Genomic DNA, 6,391 nt, shown 5'->3' with positions numbered 1-6,391 from the left:
TCTGCAGGGACTGGTGTCTGCTTGCACTCCCATGCAATGTTCTGCAGGGACAAGGGTATATGGCTATACTTTTATTGCGGTGCTCTGCAGGGACAAAGGGCTGTCTCAGTATAATGTTCTGTAAGGACAGGGGTCTGCCTGTACTGTTATGCAGTGCTCTGAAGGGGTATGTGGCTGTACATTTATGCAGTGCTCTGCAGGGACAGGGGTCTGCCTGTACTGTTATGCAGTGCTCTGCAGGGACAGGGGTCTGCCTGTACTGTTATGCAGTGCTCTGCAGGGACAGGGGTCTGCCTGTACTGTTATGCAGTGCTCTGCAGGGACAGGGTTCTGGCTGTACTGTTATGCCGTGCTCTGCAGGGACAGGGGTCTGCCTGTACTGTTATGCAGTGCTCTGCAGGGACAGGGGTCTGCCTGTACTGTTATGCAGTGCTCTGCAGGGACAGGGGTCTGCCTGTACTGTTATGCAGTGCTCTGCAGGGACAGGGGTCTGCCTGTACTGTTATGCAGTGCTCTGCAGGGACAGGGGTCTGCCTGTACTGTTATGCAGTGCTCTGCAGGGACAGGGGTCTGCCTGTACTGTTATGCAGTGCTCTGCAGGGACAGGGGTCTGCCTGTACTGTTATGCAGTGCTCTGCAGGGACAGGGGTCTGCCTGTACTGTTATGCAGTGCTCTGCAGGGACAGGGGTCTGCCTGTACTGTTATGCAGTGCTCTGCAGGGACAGGGGTCTGCCTGTACTGTTATGCAGTGCTCTGCAGGGACAGGGGTCTGCCTGTACTGTTATGCAGTGCTCTGCAGGGACAGGGGTCTGCCTGTACTGTTATGCAGTGCTCTGCAGGGACAGGGGTCTGCCTGTACTGTTATGCAGTGCTCTGCAGGGACAGGGGTCTGCCTGTACTGTTATGCAGTGCTCTGCAGGGACAGGGGTCTGCCTGTACTGTTATGCAGTGCTCTGCAGGGACAGGGGTCTGCCTGTACTGTTATGCAGTGCTCTGCAGGGACAGGGGTCTGCCTGTACTGTTATGCAGTGCTCTGCAGGGACAGGGGTCTGCCTGTACTGTTATGCAGTGCTCTGCAGGGACAGGGGTCTGCCTGTACTGTTATGCAGTGCTCTGCAGGGACAGGGGTCTGCCTGTACTGTTATGCCGTGCTCTGCAGGGACAGGGGTCTGCCTGTACTGTTATGCAGTGCTCTGCAGAGACAGGGGTCTGCCTGTACTGTTATGCAGTGCTCTGCAGGGACAGGGGTCTGCCTGTACTGTTATGCAGTGCTCTGCAGGGACTGGGGTCTGCCTGTACTGTTATGCAGTGCTCTGCAGGGACAGGGGTCTGCCTGTACTGTTATGCAGTGCTCTGCAGGGACAGGGGTCTGCCTGTACTGTTATGCAGTGCTCTGCAGGGACAGGGGTCTGTCTGTACTGTTATGCAGTGCTCTGCAGGGACAGGGGTCTGCCTGTACTGTTATGCAGTGCTCTGCAGGGACAGGGGTCTGGATGTACTGTGATGCCTTGCTCTGCAGGGACAGGGGTCTGGCTGTACTGTTATGCAGTGCTCTGCAGGGACAGGGGTCTGGCTGTACTGTTATGCAGTGCTCTTCAGGGACAGGGGTCTGTCTGTACTGTTATGCCGTGCTCTGCAGGGACAGGGGTCTAGCTGTACTGTTATGCAGTGCTCTGCAGGGACAGGGTTCTGGCTGTACTGTGATGCCGTGCTCTGCAGGGACAGGGGTCTGCCTGTACTGTTATGCCGTGCTCTGCAGGGACAGGGGTCTGCCTGTACTGTTATGCCGTGCTCTGCAGGGACAGGGGTCTGCCTGTACTGTTATGCAGTGCTCTGCAGGGACAGGGGTCTGCCTGTACTGTTATGCAGTGCTCTGCAGGGACAGGGGTCTGCCTGTACTGTTATGCAGTGCTCTGCAGGGACAGGGGTCTGGCTGTACTGTGATGCCGTGCTCTGCAGGGACTGGGGTCTGGCTGTACTGTGATGCAGTGCTCTGCAGGGACAGGGGTCTGGCTGTACTGTTATGCAGTGCTCTGCAGGGACAGGGGTCTGTCTGTACTGTTATGCAGTGCTCTGCAGGGACAGGGGTCTGGCTGTACTGTGATGCCGTGCTCTGCAGGGACTGGGGTCTGGCAGGAGATTATCAGGGGACATTAGGCTAGGAGCTGGGGAACTAATTATGTCACCACAGAATTATAAAAATACAAATATAATGCCCCTCTAAATTGCAGATGTAATGCCCCCCAGATTGAACACCATTTACTGTGTAATAAATCTGGCACATCATCTATATTCTGGTAGTATATAACAGGACAGCACTCGGCTGTTTTCAGCAACTCCATTGAGTCTCTGGATTTTAGTGTGTGTGTGTGTGTTTTTCCTCTCTTTTATTTTAGGTTTAGTAGTGAAAGCAGTCTGATGGTGTCCACAAGGAATGAGCGAATTTACAGTAGTAGCGAGGCTCAGTGATCGGCTTTTCAGCCTGCTGCCTTTGAACTCTGTGCTGCTCAGTGTGCCTGAAAAAGCTAGATCGGATTAGATCCCCATCCTGGGAACCTGGAGAAGTTTCCCAGGACTGCATCCAGCTTTTTCAGATACCCGGAGCGGAGCAGCACAGAGTTCAAAGGCAGCATACCGAAAAGCCGATCACTGAGCCTCGCTACTACTGTAAATTCGCTCATGCCTAGTTTCCACTACTAAGGCCTCATTCACACACTCAATTATTTTTTCTGGGCTCTGCAATCTGTGGGAAATGATCTGTTATTGCATTCCTGTCCATTTTTTTCCACTGATGTCACATCACCCCAGTCTGTATTCTACGTTCATGTAGCAGAGTTAAGAGTCCCCACCTTCCCCCAACAGCCAAATGGTTTGTATAGAGACCTGGGTACCTGCTGAAGGGGGTGCGCCCCCGACCCCAGGATCCCATTTCACCTGAGACCTGGCAGTGCATCCCCACAGATGACTTCCCCACCCCTCCCAGACCTAGCAGCTCCTCAGCCCAGACGATCCCACTGTTTTGCCCTGAAAAGTGCAGTTAGTAAAGTTTTTGGCCTACCTATCTCTCCCTGCCTGCAGCACCAACCTCTCCCTACACTAACCAGCAGCAAATTGGCCGCAAGATGCTTGACCAGCTTTATTATACACTAGGGTCACGTGTCCCACCTGACCGATAGTTGGCATTGCGAGGGCAACAGTGACACGTACAAGCTTCCCGAGCTGACAGCTCAGCAGCCTTTCAATAAACTTTATTGCAGAAACACAAACAAATACACCATTACACATCAAATGCCATTATTCAGAAGGACCTCTTCTATATGACATCTCAGAATATAATAGATGGAAAGGATCCTCCAGGAGTCTGGGAAATAGTCATATCTATATGAGCTGGCTAAATCACATGACTCAGAAGGACCACTCTACCTATTGTAGTAAGACGAGGGTTGCATAGGGACCTTTGGTTGTCAATAGTCATGGTAAGTTCAGACGTTATGTGGTGATCATAAATGATTTGTGACAAATCCTAGAATATGTATGCATAATATTGTGGCAGTGCCATGTGATCTGATGTCAGGAGACCCCCCCCCCCCCCCCCCCCCCCACCCCGTACCCTCACACACAACACTCAGTAATGTCACACCATGAAACGTATTCACATTGTTGCTGTTTGCCACCAAAATAAAAAACTAAAAATAACATCTGTCAAGACTTTATTATCCACTGTTCACTGGTGTCACTTTATTCAATGCTACAAACTGAACCAAATACAAAAAAAGTCACTGCAGCTTTAAAGGGGAACTCCCCATAAGGAAAATTTGTGTTATATTAAAAGTACAATAAAAGTTATATAGATGTGTCTATACAATGTATTACCGTATCTGTACGGTTCTGCCACACTGGTAGCTGATTGAAATCCAGGAGGTGAAGAATAATGGCATCTGTGCAAATCCACATTGTCTCCTGCTCCCAAATCTTCCATGCCTCTGTCTCACATTGTGTGTGTTTGCTGATGATGCAGACAGGGGGCGGGGCGGGATGTTCCTGGAGGCTTGGCTGGATCCCCCAATCCCCTGAGTTATGCTGGGTTTACATTGGAAGATAATTGGCCCGATCGCACGATTAACTATGTCGGAGTAACGTTTTTTTTTAACTAACGATCAGCGCTTAGACGGTATGATATATCGTACGGAAAAATCGTTTTAAGATCGCGCACCCGCAGCCCGGCCCCCCGCTCATCTGCAGCCCGGCCCCACGGTCAACCGCAGCCCCCTGTGCAGCTCCGATCGCCCCCCCCCCCCCCGCCGCCGCTCTGATCGCCCTCCCCGCTCTGATCACCCACCCGCCGCCCCGGCCATGAGCGTACCTTACCTGCTCCGCGTAGCAGGTGTTCGAAATCCCCGGCTTCCCTCTTCAGTGCATTGATTGGCTGAAGGGGGAGCTGGGAATTTCAAACGGCTCCTCTTTAGCCAATCAGTGCTCCTCTTCAGCGCTGGGCTAGGGTGGCGATCGGGGTGGCGCAGGGGGCTGCGGATGAGCGGGCGGCCAGACTTTCGCTCGACGACTTTACACGGAACGATCGGCAAATTTTTTGCGAACGACGATTTAAGAACAAGTTAAAAGATCAAAATGAACAATTTCTCACTCGTCGTTCGATTGTTTGCTGCGTTTACACGTATGATTATCGTTCAAATTTGATCGTTATCGTGCAAATTCGCACGATAATCTTTCCGTGTAAACGCAGCATTAGTCACCATCTCTGACCAGCCAGAAGCAGGTGCAGCAACTTCTCTGGGACTGTGTTGAACAGCTGAGGGAAAGCATTGCATTATGGGAACTGCTCAACCAGGAAGTAAAGAAACACAATACAGAACAAAACCCCCCAAAACAAATGGATTTTTGTTAGTTTCAAAACTGGGATAGGTAGGTAAGTATTGCTTTATGCTTCTGCAGAAGTTTCATTTTTTTAACCTCTACCCCTTTAACCTTTTAAGGACATATGACATACCGGTACGTCATATGTCCCCAGCCGCCGCGATCCCGGGTACCGCGTGTCGCCCGGGACCGCGGCTATTAGCGGGCACGGTGTGATCGCCGTGCCCGTTAATCAGGTAATCGGACGCAGCTGTCAAAGTTGACAGCTGCCTCCGATTACCGGCTGCAGCACTTCCCTGGTGTCTAGTGGGGGAGACAACGTCCCGGAGAAGCAATCTCTGTACCTGCTGCCGGCCGGGGTCTGCACCAAGATAGTGCAGACCCCGACTCGGCATTAGTTTGTTTTCGGCTGCAGCAGCTGAAAGCAAACAAGTGCCTATCTCATTGATCTATTCTATATAACTATACAGCAAAGATCTCAATGAGAGATCAAAGTGTATATACTAGAAGTCCCCCAGGGGAGCTTTTAGTATATGTGTAAAAAAAAAAAAGTATTGTTATAAGTAAAAGCCCCCTCCCCTAATAAAAGTCTGAATCACCCCCCCTTTTCCCAGGTTTTAAATAAAAGTAAATAAATAAACATGTTTGCTATCGCCGCGTGCATAATCGCCCGAACTATTAATTAATCACATTCCTGATCTCGCACGGTAAACGGCGTAAGCGCCAAAAAATCCCAAAGTGCAAAATTGCGGCCAAATTTTTGGTCGCATCAAATCCAGAAAAAATGTAATAAAAAGCGATCAAAAAGTCGTATATGCGCAATCAATCGGTACCAATAGAAAGAATACATCATTGCGCAAAAAATGACACCTGACACAGCCCCATAGACCAAAGGATAAGAGCGATATAAGCCTGGGAATGGAGCGATTTTAAGGAACGTATATTTGTTAACAATGGTTTGAATTTTTTACAGGCCATCAGATACAAGAAAAGTTATACATGTTATATATCGTTGTAATTGTAACAACTTGGGGAACATGCATAACAAGTCAGTTTTACCCCAGGGCGACTGGCGTAAAAACACTTTCCCCCTAAATAAAAGAAATGCGTTTTTTTTCAATTTCACCACACTTTGAATTTTTTTCTGGTTTCGCAGTGTACTTTTTGCAAAAATTCAGCCTATCATTGCAAAGTACAATTATTGACGCAAAAAATAAGGGCTCATGTGGGTTTCTAGGTGAAAAATGCAAGTGCTATGGCCTTGCTGAAAAAAATGAAAACGCAAAAACGAAAATTGGCCCGTCCTTTAAGGGTTAACCTCTAAGGAGTTCCCCTTTAAGAGACTGGAGAGGTCCCTATGGAGAATGGGATTCAGACAATTCAGTGTGAAGAAGTTAAAGGCCATGTTCACAAAGGTCACAGTCTTACAATATTGGCTGGATGAACATGACTTTATTATTTTGGAATGCGGGCACATTTGGGTGAGCCCAATTTGCCATAGACCAGGCCATCTTGTAT

This window comes from Dendropsophus ebraccatus, chromosome 3 (genome assembly GCF_027789765.1).
Source record: "Dendropsophus ebraccatus isolate aDenEbr1 chromosome 3, aDenEbr1.pat, whole genome shotgun sequence".
Taxonomy (NCBI): Eukaryota; Metazoa; Chordata; class Amphibia; order Anura; family Hylidae; genus Dendropsophus; species Dendropsophus ebraccatus.
Note: the sequence above shows the minus strand (reverse complement) of the source record.